Below are 14,614 nucleotides of genomic sequence, written 5' to 3' on the forward strand. Positions count from 1 at the left end.
ATGGGGGGGAGGTCATGTCTCTATGCCTATTATGTATGGTGCCAGACAGGAAGCAGGTTGCATTTGGAGTCTGTAGGTCCATTGCCTTATTCCAGTTTCATGTTCCTGTACTCTGAATGTGTGGATGCCCCTGGGGGGGTGGGATGATGAGATGCTGACTGGGAAACAACAAAGTGAGAAGGAGGAGCTCCAGTGGCTTAATGGTCAGAAAAGGAAACTTAGGAAGAGCCCACCCTACTTCCTCAGTTGTTTAGGTGGTGGTGTGAATATACATCTTTAGACTTACAAAATGCTGTTAATGTAGCCTTACAATAAAATAGAATTAGTTCATCCAATTATGTTTCCTGTCTGATTTACCAGGGAGGGCTAACATCAATCTTGCAAGTCTGGAGGTGCACACTTCCCACTGCAAATTTAACTCTTTGATCAATGCTCTGCTGAGTCACTCATGTCTTAATCACCTCTTACTGTAATGTGTTCCTTAAGGGGCTGCCCATGAAAAGTATCCAGAAGCTTCAGCTGGAACAAAAGGCAATGGTACAAGCAGTTATATTAACCTCTACAAGACCACATTGGTCTTGTAGCTGAGCTGCATTGGTTGCCAGATTGTTTCTGGGTCCAAATTCAAGGTTCTGATTTTGAGCTTGAAAGCCACTAATGGTATGGGGCTGGGTTGCTTGAGGGGCCTTGTCTCCAAAATTTAATGTGCCTGTCCCATCATCTGGCAGAAGACACATGCTGCAGGTCCCTTCTGTAATCAAATTACATATGGTAAATTCCAGGAGACACGCCTTCTCTGCCATGGCCCCTACCTTAAGGAACGGTTTTCCCTCAAAATTAATTATCTCCATCTTTTTAACATTCCTGAAGAACCTCAACACTTGGTTATATTATGAGGCCTAGGGCTCACAAGTGAACCTGAGATCTGCTTGGATAGTTCCATTGTTAAAATGGCCATTTTTATTCTCTCTTTGCGTAGGGGTTTGTATATTTGTTTTTTATGCTCTTTTGTTTCTTAATATAGTTTTTTTCCCACATCTCTGGGTTTTTTAATCTGTGTTTTTATATTATTGTTGTGCACTGTCCAGAGTTGCTGCTGATGAGATGGGCAACTATAAAGATTTGATTGATTGGAGATGGATGGATTGATTGATTAATTATGCTTAAGAACTGATCTTGCTCAACATTCTTCTTTTACTTTGTAGCCAAATTGTTATAAACTGAAAGTGCATCAGCCATTGTCTAGCAAGAGTATATGTTGTTTTATTATTGTTCTCATGAAATTCTGGATGGAGCATGAATGATAATAGATGGGCAATTGGTTCTGATAATGCTCGTTTCCCATTAAGTAACACCTATGTTTCCAAGCAACGTTGAATAAGAAATGGTAGGGCTATATGGGTAGAAAAGCAGCAAGTGTATGAGGACAAGTTCTCATTTACAAATTATCTGGAATATGGTCTTGAAATCCTCCACTTTGTGTTCTCTTTATTGTCTTTCTCTCTAGAGCAGTTTATTGCGAGAATTTTGGGAATTGAGATCCACACATCTTTAAAGTTATTAAGACTGAGAAACCCTATAATTTATATGTTTCTCACAGCCTCTTCATCTAAAGCAGGAGAACTATCATTATGGAAATCCTTAGATAAGACCTACCTCTTACTTCATTACTTACTGCTGAGCTTAATGATCAAATGTGCACTTTAGGAAATTCTACAAAGAACTAAGTTAGGAGCAGATGATGGACAGCCCAAAACTGCAGCAAAGTAGATTGCTTCTTCTTTTATTATGTGTGGAATTCCTTGTTGATCATCAGAGCTATGCATGAATTTTGGATAATGCTACTAATTGAAACAAACACATCTATTCAGGCTCAAATAGTCAAAGCCTGAAATAAAGAATTGGCTGCTTTAATTAGTAGGGATTCTGTGCTTCTATCAGGTACCCAGCACTTCTTCCAAATATTGATTAAGGCATTTAAATAATGAATAAGGTAAAGATAAAGGTTTGCCTCGCACTTATGTGCTAGTCATTCACAACTCTAGGGTGCATAGGGGTCAATCCCTGTTTCAAAGCTGGAGACCAAGTGCTGTCCGAAGACATCTCCAGGGTTATGTGGCTGGCATGACTGTACACCAAAGGCTCATAGAACTCTGCTACCTTCCCACTAAAGGTGGTTCCTATTTTTCTACTTGCCTTTTTACATGCTTTAGAACTGCTAGGTTGGCAGAAGCTGGGACAAGTAGCGGGAGCTCACTCTGTTAGGCGGCACTAGGGAATCGAACCACCAAACTGCTGACCTTTCTGATCGACAAGCTCAGTGTCTTAGCCACTGAACCACCACGTCCCTTTAACTTGAATACTATATGCCAAATATTAGACATAGTTGATTTATTGTATCAGTTATAGAATTGAATGAGTAATTGGAGTGGATGGAAGAAAACTGAAGCAGAGCTTTCAGAATCATGCTGTGGTTTTCCTGGTGTCATTGGTTTACATTTCTTCCTTTCAGGGCTTCTAGGATGCATATTCTCACTCTTCCTCTCACTTTGTATAGCCATTTTTTTCTAAGTCTGTTTTATTTCTGTTGCATGATAATATTTTAATAATGAATATTTTTGGTTTGTCTCTCATAAAGTCAACATTTGCAAATATCCAGGTAATGTAATGTGATTTGGCACTAACTTGACATTACAGATCAGTGGTGGGTTCCAAATCCTGGTGCAACCAGTACGGTGCAACGAGGCTGGACGTCCACCACATGAACGCACGCAGAACGCGCATGAGCACTTACCTCCTGCGACGCTCTGGGATGCCGCAGCTGCTTGGTGGAGCGTTGCACAGACGCCATACGCTCTATACACGGAAGCCCTGAAGAGCTCAAATGCCGATAAGGAGCACGGGCGGGCAGGTGGGCCTCCAGAGCACCATACCGGAATGGTACCCAGTGCTTTCAGCAGGCACCGGTACGCCCATACCAGGGTGTACCGGTTGTATCCCACCACTGGTACAGATAGTCCTCGACTTACAACATTTCATTTATTGACCATTCAAAGTTACAATGGCACTGAAAAAAGTGACTTATGACTATTTTTATAGTCACAACCTTTGAAGCATTCCCATTTCACATGATCAAAATTCAGTTGCTTGGCAACTGATTCATATTTATGATGGTTGCAGTGTCATGGGATTATGTGATCCCCTTTTGCAACCTTCTGACAAGCAAAGTCAATGGGGAAGCCAGTTTCACTTAACAACCAGGTTACTAATTTACTGAATGAAGTGGTTCAGTTAACAACTGTAGCAAGGGAGGTTGTAAAATGGGGCAAACCCACTTAAGAGAGGTCTCACTTAATCACAGAAAATTTGGGCTCAATTGTGGTCATACGTCAAGGATTTCCCGTATTTTCTATAGCCAAAATTTCCTTTTTCTAGATTAAGAGGCAGAAGGGGGCGTTACAATAATTTGGGGCTGTCAGAGAAAAAATATGTAAGGCTTGTCCTCGCTATAGTTTATATACCGTATTTTCACGACCATAAGGCGCACCGGATTATAAGCCGCAGTATCAGTTAATGTTAATTTTTCAAACTTTTTTCATATATAAAGTGCACCGGGTTATAAGCCGCACGTTTTTTTTGCAACATTTCCCCCCCCCCTGCCTGCATTCCGTTTCCTAGCCTGCCTGGCCACTCGTTCATTCCGTTTCCCCCCCTGCCTGCATTCTGTTTCCTAGCCTGCCTGGCCACTCGTTCATTCCGTTTCCCCCCTGCTTGCATTCCGTTTCCTAGCCTGCCTGGCCACTCGTTCATTCCGTTTCCCCCCCTGCCTGCATTCCGTTTCCTAGCCTGCCTGGCCACTCGTTCATTCCGTTTCCCCCCCTGCCTGCATTCCGTTTCCTAGCCTGCCTGGCCACTCGTTCATTCCGTTTCCCCCCCTGCCTGCATTCCGTTTCCTAGCCTGCCTGGCCACTCGTTCATTCTGTTTCCCCCCCTGCCTGCATTCCATTTCCTAGCCTGCCTGGCCACTCGTTCATTCCGTTTCCCCCCCTGCTTGCATTCAGTTTCCTAGCCTGCCTGGCCACTCGTTCATTCCGTTTCCCCCCCTGCCTGCATTCCGTTTCCTAGCCTGCCTGGCCACTCGTTCATTCCGTTTCCCCCCTGCTTGCATTCCGTTTCCTAGCCTGCCTGGCCACTCGTTCATTCCGTTTCCCCCCTGCTTGCATTCCGTTTCCTAGCCTGCCTGGCCACTCGTTCATTCCGTTTTCCCCCCCTGCCTGCATTCCGTTTCCTAGCCTGCCTGGCCACTCGTTCATTCCGTTTCCCCCCCTGCCTGCATTCCGTTTCCTAGCCTGCCTGGCCACTCGTTCATTCTGTTTCCCCCCCTGCCTGCATTCCGTTTCCTAGCCTGCCTGGCCACTCGTTCATTCTGTTTCCCCCCCCTGCCTGCATTCCGTTTCCTAGCCTGCCTGGCCACTCGTTCATTTCGTTTCCCCCCCTGCCTGCATTCCGTTTCCTAGCCTGCCTGCCTGTAAGATAATAAATGACAGTAAAAATATAAAGCATAATTATTCTTTTTCTTTGCCATTCTTATATTATTATTATTCCATTTGGAAGGTTATAAGGTATAGTTTAAAATGCTTTGAAATCCCCATTCCCTCCCCACTCCAGGGGTAGGATACTGCAAAATCCCCAATTCCTCCCCATTCCAGGGGAAGGATACTATGAAATCCCCAATTCCTCCCCACTCCAGGGGAAGGATACTATGAAATCCACATTTCCTCCCCACTCCAGGGGAAGGATACTATGAAATCCCCATTCCCTCCCCACTCCAGGGGAAGGATACTATGAAATCCACATTTCCTCCCCACTCCAGGGGTAGGATACTGCAAAATCCCCAATTCCTCCCCATTCCAGGGGAAGGATACTATGAAATCCCCAAATCCTCCCCACTCCAGGGGAAGGATACTATGAAATCCCCAATTCCTCCCCATTCCAGGGGAAGGATACTATGAAATCCCCAAATCCTCCCCACTCCAGGGGAAGGATACTATGAAATCCCCATTTCCTCCCCACTCCAGGGGAAGGATACTATGAAATCCCCATTCCCTCCCCACTCCAGGGGAGGGATACTATGAAATCCACATTTCCTCCCCACTCCAGGGGTAGGATACTGCATGTGCGTGCTTCAAGTTTGAGCGTAAGTAAAATCGGGAGGGAGAGACCCAAGGGACGTGTGCGTGCTTCAAGTTTGAGCGTAAGTAAAATCGGGAGGGAGAGACCCAAGGGACGTGTGCGTGCTTCAAGTTTGAGCGTAAGTAAAATCGGGAGGGAGAGACCCAAGGGACGTGTGTGTGCTTCAAGTTTGAGCGTAAGTAAAATCGGGAGGGAGAGACCCAAGGGACGTGTGCGTGCCTGCTCGCGGTCATTCGCTTGCAAGCTTCAAGTTTGAGCGTAAAATTGGGAGGGAGAGATTTTCGATCTTTTTCCATATATAAAGCGCACCGGGTTATAAGCCGCACTGCCGTTTTTTAATCAAATTTTAGGATTTTCAGTGCGGCTTATAGTCGTGAAAATACGGTAATCTGGTCCCTACAAACTCTACTGTGATTTCTGTACATAGTTTTACATCTGATCTAAAGACTGAAATGACTGCCATCAAAGTAACCTACATTCTGCACTAGTTTTATTCATTGACCAATTTATTTAGGATGCAGAAGATAGTGTTTTCTGTCTTTTTTTTTTTTTTTCATTGGTTTATTTAATCCAGGTTAAAATAGATAATTGTTATCTCTGGTAACCCTAAATGGACTTTTTCTGATCAGGACTGAACAAAGTGGCTTAAAGAAATTATTTATAGATAAGAGAAGGAACATAGAAAGAAAGTAATTTATTATATGTAAGAGAAGTTGATAAGATGATAAATTATTAAAACTGTTTATACTTGTGATGACAGGAAAATCATTTCTTTATATATTTTCTTTTTCTTTATTAATCTTTTCTGCGCTTTTCTTTTTACTCTTTAAAGTTGTATTAGTTTTTTATATTTTTAATATAGTTTCTGTCTAGCCCCATCAACCTAACATGCTTTCTAAGAATAAGGGGAACAAGTAGGGGAAAGGGAGCAATCCTTCATTTCTGCAAAATACTTATCACTATGTTCATACATGGAGTGTAGAATAAATATGTTTTCTCCCTACAGGCAGTTCCTGAAAATTGAACCGGGTATTCATCATTTAAGGTGTTTGGACCAAGAAATGGCAAAGATTAATGTGAGATAGTACAGAGGAATATTTGCATTAAGGCAGGGCTTATTTACATACAACTAGCTTACAACCCGGTGTTGTCCGGGTATTTATTTATAGGGGGAAAATGTCTGGACCAAACATAATTTCTAATGTTGGATTTTCCCCCTTACCAAAGAGAGCCCCCTTGGGGAGTACTGTGAAGCCATTACCATGGCAACTCCACTGTGCTGTACAGTAGAAGCTATTTTATGGCAGTATGGTAGAAGCCATTTTAAGGCACAACAGATTGTATCTTAACAGAACACACACACCATGGGGTGTTGGGGTGTCTGACTCCACAGTATTTTTTCAAATTTGATTGAAATTGCTCGAGGCGTTTCAGAGTTGTGCTGTAACACACACACAAATACAGAGCTCTGTGTGTGTGTATGTCCCAATTGTATTGTGAGTGTGTTAGTTAACGCCGATTAGCCAACTCAGTTGCTATAAGCATATGCCACAACTCTAAAGATTGTCTACTCATCCTACTACATAACTAGGGTCTTGACCCACATGTTGAAGGCAAAGAATTTGGAGGATACTTTTATCAAAAAAGATGCACTTTTAGTCAGCTTCATACTGACTAAAAGAAATGAATCAGCATTTGTATATGGAAATAAGAGAAAGGAAGTTTTGCACCATATTTGCTCCATGACACAGAGGTGTTGTGATTATTATTGTATCTCTCCAAATGTTTACATCCTGTCCTGCTCTTCACCCCCTTCCATTAAGAGATGGAGCAGAAATTCTTACATTTTTGATGCTACGTTGCATCAGCAGCAAAAGTTTGGTTGCTTCCTGAACTATCTGACAGAAAGAGCTTTGCTCTTTTTGAAGAAGGAAATCATAATGTTGGTTTTGAATATTGAATGGTAAGAGGAACTTAAAATGTTATGAAATGTTTCCAACATAAACATTTAACAGACAAGAGAATGAGCTGATCTTAAAAAAATAAATGCAGAAAATAATGAGAGATTAAAACTGCATGACAACTACTGTATGGCTAATGTAATGGGAGATGCTGCACCCCACCAATTTTTGTGATGGAAAAGATATTAAGAATATTATTCATTTTGTAATCATCCAGGCTTAATTTTAAGATTGATTTCTTAAAACAGAGAACTCAACTTTTGAAAGGAAAATTGTTGTTGGTTACAATGAAGCATCACAACAATTCTCATTGGTTGCATGCATGCTGCATATTTTTTGCATGCAGTTTATTTGAAACCATTATAAAAATGCTGACTTTTTAAACTTTCAAGCAAATGTGGATTTTAATCACTGAATCTTTGCACATAGCACAAATATCACAATAAATATAAAAGCTATTTTATATGAACTAGCCGAGTCTGCTGCAAAATAAACAGAAATGACACTGCCACCCTTTAAACAAATACTTTAATTTCAATAGAAATTATTACTGTTTGGAGAGCTGGAAATATCTAGTTACTTATATCATACTATGAAGAAATGTGTATGATGATAGTAAATCTGGTTACCATAATCTAGCAATGTCAAACACATTTGTTATAAAATTCTTATTTAATTCAAAGAAGCTCTGAAAAATATTTTTCTCATCTTAAACACTACTCCAGGTTAATTGATTTTGAGATTACGTTTCTAATGTTCCTAATGTCCGAGATAATGTTTATTATCTGGAATGGTTAAAATACAAATAGTTCATAACATAGGGAGCTGAGGTGCTAGCTGCAATTTGGCAGTTCAAATCTCACCAGCTCAAGGTTGACTCAGCCTTCCATCTCTCCGAGGTGGGTAAAATGAGGGCCCAGATTGTTGGCCAATATGCTGACTCTGTAAACTGCTTAGAGGGGGCTGTAAAGCACTGTGAAGCAGTATATAAGTCTAAGTGCTATTGCTATAACATGACAGAAACAATTAAAAAATGATAATAGCAAACATTAACACCAGTCGTCTTGTCCTCAAAATGGAGACATTATTTGCTAAACTAAATGAGTATAAGACAACTTTAACCATGGTGGATAGTATAATAATATAAGTTATTATATAATTAATACTGAACACATTCTGCAGATAATTGATAAACCTGTTGAATGTTATCACTGTCAGTTACTAGCCAATAGAATGTCAGGTGAATCTTGGAGCTAATTTCATGATAGAAGTAATTTTAAGAAATGAACTTATATGTAGTATTATTTCAACTCTGCAACTCAAATTATTTTCTGAAAACTATTAAGATGACCACAGATATAATTGTTAGCATAATGTGAAAGGAGCTATTGTAACAATGTTTTAAACAGGTGCAAAATACTATTACACTCTTCTTCGTTCAGTATAAGGAAACCATCTTTAATATACATGCATCCCAAAGTAGCATTGAAGTCCAGATGTTGAATTACAGCATGGTAGATGGTTAAAATTTAATTTGAGACTTATATCTCATCTGGTTCTTCCGGGGGAGTAATTTGCATAAACTATTTGAATCCCAGAGATTCAGTTTTGAAAAATCAACTTGCTTTGGGTAGCCAGGAATTGAATAAAGTTGGACTTAACTTCTTTATGGTCTTTAAGTAGTACTTTATTGTTACAGTGGGATATGCAACATGCTGCCCTCATGAAAGACATTTGGTAAGGAGGGATTTGGTTTGAGCATATTCTTTATATAAAGGATATTTGAGGTTACATCGATTTAAATAAAGTCCTGCATAGACAAATGTTATCTTCTGTTTTTAGCTAATTTGTATCACTCCACTTAATAGTATCTAGCAGAATAGTGGCCCTTTGAGAGATCCGGTGTGGTGGTGTGGTTAAGATGTTGTCTTAGATTAGGACAAGGATATCTAGATTCAACTTTCCTCAGACACAGTAGTTCAACAAATCAACTTCTTGCTCTTGTACAATCCTACCTCTCTCATCCTGTAAAGAATGAGCAGAATGCCTGTCCAGTTGACATCCTGGACAGGATATAAATCTTAACACATTTCCATGGCTTCTGTGATCAAAAAGTGTTTTGGTTTCTTAGGGCCTTCTTTGCCATTGTGTCAGTAGATTTTCAATTTCAGCTTTTCTAGATGTGCTAGGTTCAAAAAGTAGATGAGGGAGGTTATAAACGTTGCTTTTTGTACATTAATAGAAGTTATTCCTCTCTTCAGCCACAAAGGCATTATGAGGAATTTAACCACATTGATGGGAAGCAGTGGTGGGTTCTGGGTGGTACGGACTAATACAGCTGTACCGGTAGTAGCCAGGAGCAGCAGCCACTGTACCAGTATGGTGGCTCGTTTGGCCCACCTACCCGCCCACGTTCCATAGCTGTTTATAATGCGACCGGCCTGCGCAACCTCCGCCGAGCAGCTGGGTGTCTGCTGGAGTGTTGCACAATTGCGATAAACATGGAATGTTTCACAAGAATTTACAAGAAACCATCCAGCAGAGGGAGAACTTTGTCAATTAGAAGAGTTAAGATAATTGATTCTTTATTTGTGTCAGAAGCACCTTCAAATTGTAGACGTATAATGTTCAACGTTGAGCATATAAAATAAGCATAAAATAGGTCATAGAAATACAATACATATAAAAGTATGTGAAATAAATAGAATTAAAACTAAATGACATTTACCCACTATCGGGCCACATCAACAGCATTTTCTCTCACCAGCATGTTTTCTTCTGTACATGTTGAAGGACATCATATGTACTGTAGCATATATGAAGTGCATTCTGCACATTCACACAAGTATAGGGAAGCCCCATATATAACTGATTGATGAAGTCTCTGAATGATCAGTGCTAGTGGCTGCTATCACAATCTCAAGTATATTTGTTTCCTCTGACATTTATTTTCCATAGTTTTCATTTTCCAGGTAACTGCGAGGATATTAGCCTTATTTAGCTGCTGTTCAAAAATACAGAATTCTGAGCTTGGTTGTTTTCTGGCAGACGTTTCCTTGCCCACACTAGGTAATATCATCAGTAATGAATGAAACATCTGCCCCCCAAAAAACAACCCCCAGCTCAAAGAGCAGCAAAGACTCCTCCTTTCAACCTTGAGCTACAGATATTCTCCTTTATTAATACAGAATTTGTCTAGTTCAATTTCACCTGTATATGAAATTGGCTAATTATTAGAAGCATTATCACAACATTGTACAGAAATTGGTCATATATTTAAGACATTTTGAGATGAGTTCTTTACCATGCATATCTGTCTCTCACACACAGTTCTCTAAAAACTATTCCTGTCCCTCTTCGTTATCTATTTGCAGCAAGAATTAAAATGGGTTCTGGATTAGTAACATAATTGAATAGAAAGTACAAATAGGCCTTGCTTATTAGCAATACTTGGGATTGGAAACTTGTTACTGAGTGTCCTGGTCTCTAAGCAAAATAATCACAGTCTCTCTCCCACCATTAAGCAATCACGGTGGACAGTGAGCAAGATGTTACATCTCAATTAATGGCTTGTGATTTCACTTCTATGTTCTCCCTTAATTCTGCTTGTTGGAAGACAGTTGTGAAGCTCACAAATGACAATTATGGACAGCAGGATGTTGTGATTGTTGTAAATGTGTGTGAGGATTGCAAAAGATCCCAATGATAATCACATGACAGGATGTTGTAGTGACTGTAAATGGAAGGAGTGGTCACAAAGCAGGTTTTTCCTCAATCTTTGTAACTTGAAATGGCTGTTAAGCAAGGCAGTCAGTAAATGAAGACCAGTCCCATACCCTTTAAAAATGAAGTATAGTGTCTTATACTAGAGTATGGATTCTTTTCAATAATTTCTGCAACAGTCGGCTCAACACAATGTCCTTTATATAAGTGCATGAGCATGCAGTTTCAATTGAACGGTGCATCCGTTCCTGCGCATGTTTCCTTTCTCTCTCTTTCTTTCTCCTCCTTTCTAGGCCTCTGCTAGGAGTCTAATGGTTAAGAACCTTGAAGAAGGCTAGACACCAGTAAGTGAAATTGTTTGAGCTGACCCAGGACTGAGTATGTCACTCAGGTCTATTAGAGAAACAGAGATGGGATGTTGTGAAAACTGAACTTACAGTACTATTTTCTCTCTCTTGGTTATTACTGAAGTTCCAGTTAAACAGAAAACAGTAATTCACCATAGCTGTATTTTCCACAACTAAGTTGACTTGAAATAATATACGTAAATTGTGTGTAAAAGTGGAGGAGAATTACATTTTTATGTTAACCTGAAACTGCATGGACTACCACTACCAGAGTACCTTTTCCATTTAGGAATAGCTTAATGGCCAGTAATAATCACAGAAAGCTATTGCCATATACAAGGTCCGTTTGGAAAGAAGTGAAGCAGCAATCAAGTTCTGCAAATATATATATATATTTGAGCATACCAGGGGTTGTGACTTTAAGTATATATATATATATATATATATATATATATATATATATATATATATATATATATATGTGTGTGTATGTATGTATGTATGTATGTATGTATGTATGTATGTATGTATGTATGTATATATATGTATATATATATAATATATAATTTGCAAAAGGCATTATGTCACATGTGGAATTACACTAGTTTGTGCTTTGCGTTCTTATTTTTATGACCAATGTAGCCTCATTCATAACTATTTTGATATAATGGGAATGATTAGATATCTTATATTTGTCAAATTCTTGGATTTCCCTAGCTGCAGCTGCTGAGTATCTTCACCAAATGATGTATTTGGTGGTTGGTCAATCTGCTTTGGAAGTGTGGTTATATGATTGTTTAATAGCCTGTTACAAAACTGTTAAGCTCCGATGAATCAGTCTTTCTAATATCACAAAGAATTTTCTTTATATAGTCCATACTATTCGGTAGCAAGTGAATATATATTTGGGGTGGAGGAATGATGACAGCATTTGTGCTCTCTGCAAATAATATTTTATTGTATTGATTTATTACTGTTGAATTTAAATGCTGTCAAAAAGCTTGGCAATTATTTGTGCTGTAAGAGACATTGCTGCTACCATCACTGAGGGAGAAGAGTTTTGAAATTAACTTATAATATTCTTGTAATTATAGGATGCAAAATTGTCTGACTAGGTTGTGAGAGGGTCATGCTTTTAGAAGTCATTAAATATTAAAGGTTATAGACTAGTCACCACATTGTCCGGAAATTAGCCCGATGTCAACCTCTGCTTCGCTATTTGTTTTTGGCTGCCATTGAAATGGGGAGGGGGTGGCTGGTATTTGGGAGGGGGAAGATTTGGTACAGGAGAGATTGTTAAAAGGGAGTTTTGTTCTCACCATCCACTTGACTCCATTTTGCAGAATTAAGTGTACTTTTACTGGTTATGAAAAGATAGCAGCTACGTAAAGCAAGGTCTGAGGCAAAAGCGTGCAAAATCATACATATCAATATTTGTCCAACCCCCTCCCCCCTGTAGCCTCCATTCCATTGTCCAATCTGCAAATCCCTCAGGTGTCATGTGGGTTTCATCTCCAAGGAACACCATCAGGTTGGTATGCAGGACGGTTGACCTTGACTAACTCCCTTTTAACAATCTCTCCTGTACCAAATCTTCCCCTCCCAAATACCACCCCCCCCTCCCCATTTCAATGGCAGCCGAAAACAAATAGCAAAGCAGAGGCTGACACCCTTTGATGTTCAGGAGACTTTTGAATGGCACATATAGCATTATTTTAATGACCCAAAACTAGCCAGTTGTAAGATGAGCAGCCTGACCCCAAGGCCCGGGTCAAGTACCGTCTTAGTATTGTCAGTCTGGAGTCACTACACCCCGAAAAGAGACCCAAGTCCAGCCATCTCCACTCCCACAAGTCCATTGACTCTTATCTGGCACCAATTTGCCTTGACCATTAGTACCATCAGATTCTTATATATAGGTTACATGGAATAAACTCTCAAGTGTTTTCTGAACTCTGACCTGGCTTCTGGTTTCCTGACACCACCAATCAGGTTTTTTTTTATTTTAAAAAAAGAGAAATTGGTGTATTGTTTTAACCAATTACCACACAAAAACCATTTCCAATAAGGGGTATATAAATGACTTTAAATCAGTGATATAGTTTTAAGGAGATAAAATGGACAGTACTGTGCAGCAATCCGCCTAGTTCAGGGGTGTCAAACTGACGGCTGGATGCATCACATGCAGGCCACACCCACCCCAGCTCCACAATTTCGTTGTATTTAAGTACCAATTTTATTGTATTTAAGTACAAGGATAATAAAGATTATACTTATACAAAGGGGAAAAAAATGAATCACCACCTGACAGCAACGTGATGCCGCAAGTTTGACACCAGTGGTCTAGTTAAACAAAGTGTCTGACGAACATTTGTGTGTCTTTTTGTGCCTACCTTTTCTCCTATAATATTTTTAAAACTACAGAGGAAAATCATTTACCGTATTTATCGGTGTATAACACGCAGTTTTAAAACTAAAATTGCAAGCTTAAACCCTGCCTGCGTGTTATACGCCGATACTGCGTGTTATACGCCGATAAATACGGTATTTTGTACGCCGGGTCCACTGTTCCCTCTAAGGTGCGCGGCCGCGCGGCCGCGCACATGGCAAGAAACCCCCGCGCAGAGGTTTCTAACTCCCGCGCAGAGGTTTCTTTCAAAGCAAACGTGGGGAAGTCCTTTGCAGGCAGCTAGAACTGGCTGGCTGCAAAGGACCTCCCCAAACTTGTTTCAGCGGCAGCTCTCAGCCTGGCGGCAGCGTCACACAAACTGTGGAAGGAGGGGGAGGAGGAGGGAACCAAAGAGAGCTTTTACCGAGTCTGCGCCCCACAGCCAGGACCGTCCTGGCGCCTCCAGCCGCGTTTCTTCCCCGCAAAGCCCTTCGGGCAACCCGAGAGTTCCGCTTGACGCCAGAAGGGCTTTGCAGGAAGAAACGCGGCGTTTCTTCCTGCAAAGCCCTTCTGGCGTCAAGCGGAACTCTCGGGTTGCCCGAAGGGCTTTGCGGGGAAGAAACGCGGCTGGAGGGGCGCAAGGACGGTCCTGGCTGTGGGGCGCAGACTCGGTAAAAGCTCTCTTTGGTTCCCTCCTCCTCCTCCTTCTTTCTGGAGCCCCTTCCTCAAAGATTTGGTACCAAAGCAATGGCGGTGAGGAAGTGTCTTTTGGATTTTGCACTGTTGTCTTTTCAATGGTTCTCAGACTGGTTGAACCTTTAGCAGCTGGGGTGATATTCTTTACTGTTAAGGTTACAATTGGATGTGTTGGACAAATCTTAAAAGATGAAACTTTTATTAAAACGTTTGACTTAACTAAAAATGTCTTCCTTTTTCTTCTTCTTCTTAAATATGATTTATTTATTTATTTTTACTTCAGAAGTTTGATGACCGTTGTACAA

At 40.5% G+C, this 14,614-nt stretch overlaps 1 protein-coding gene across 4 annotated transcripts in view; it reads left to right on the forward strand.

Moving 5' to 3' along the window:
• The window catches only part of AGPAT4 (1-acylglycerol-3-phosphate O-acyltransferase 4), an 85,787-nt gene that overhangs the window by 69,423 nt on the left and 1,750 nt on the right, over positions 1 to 14,614 (forward strand). The gene's annotated exons all lie outside the window — the stretch shown is intronic.

This window comes from Thamnophis sirtalis, unplaced genomic scaffold, assembly GCF_051295495.1.
Source record: "Thamnophis sirtalis isolate CommonGarterSnake01/CBP01778 unplaced genomic scaffold, rThaSir2_p1.2 scaffold_6, whole genome shotgun sequence".
Classification (NCBI taxonomy): domain Eukaryota; kingdom Metazoa; phylum Chordata; class Lepidosauria; order Squamata; family Natricidae; genus Thamnophis; species Thamnophis sirtalis.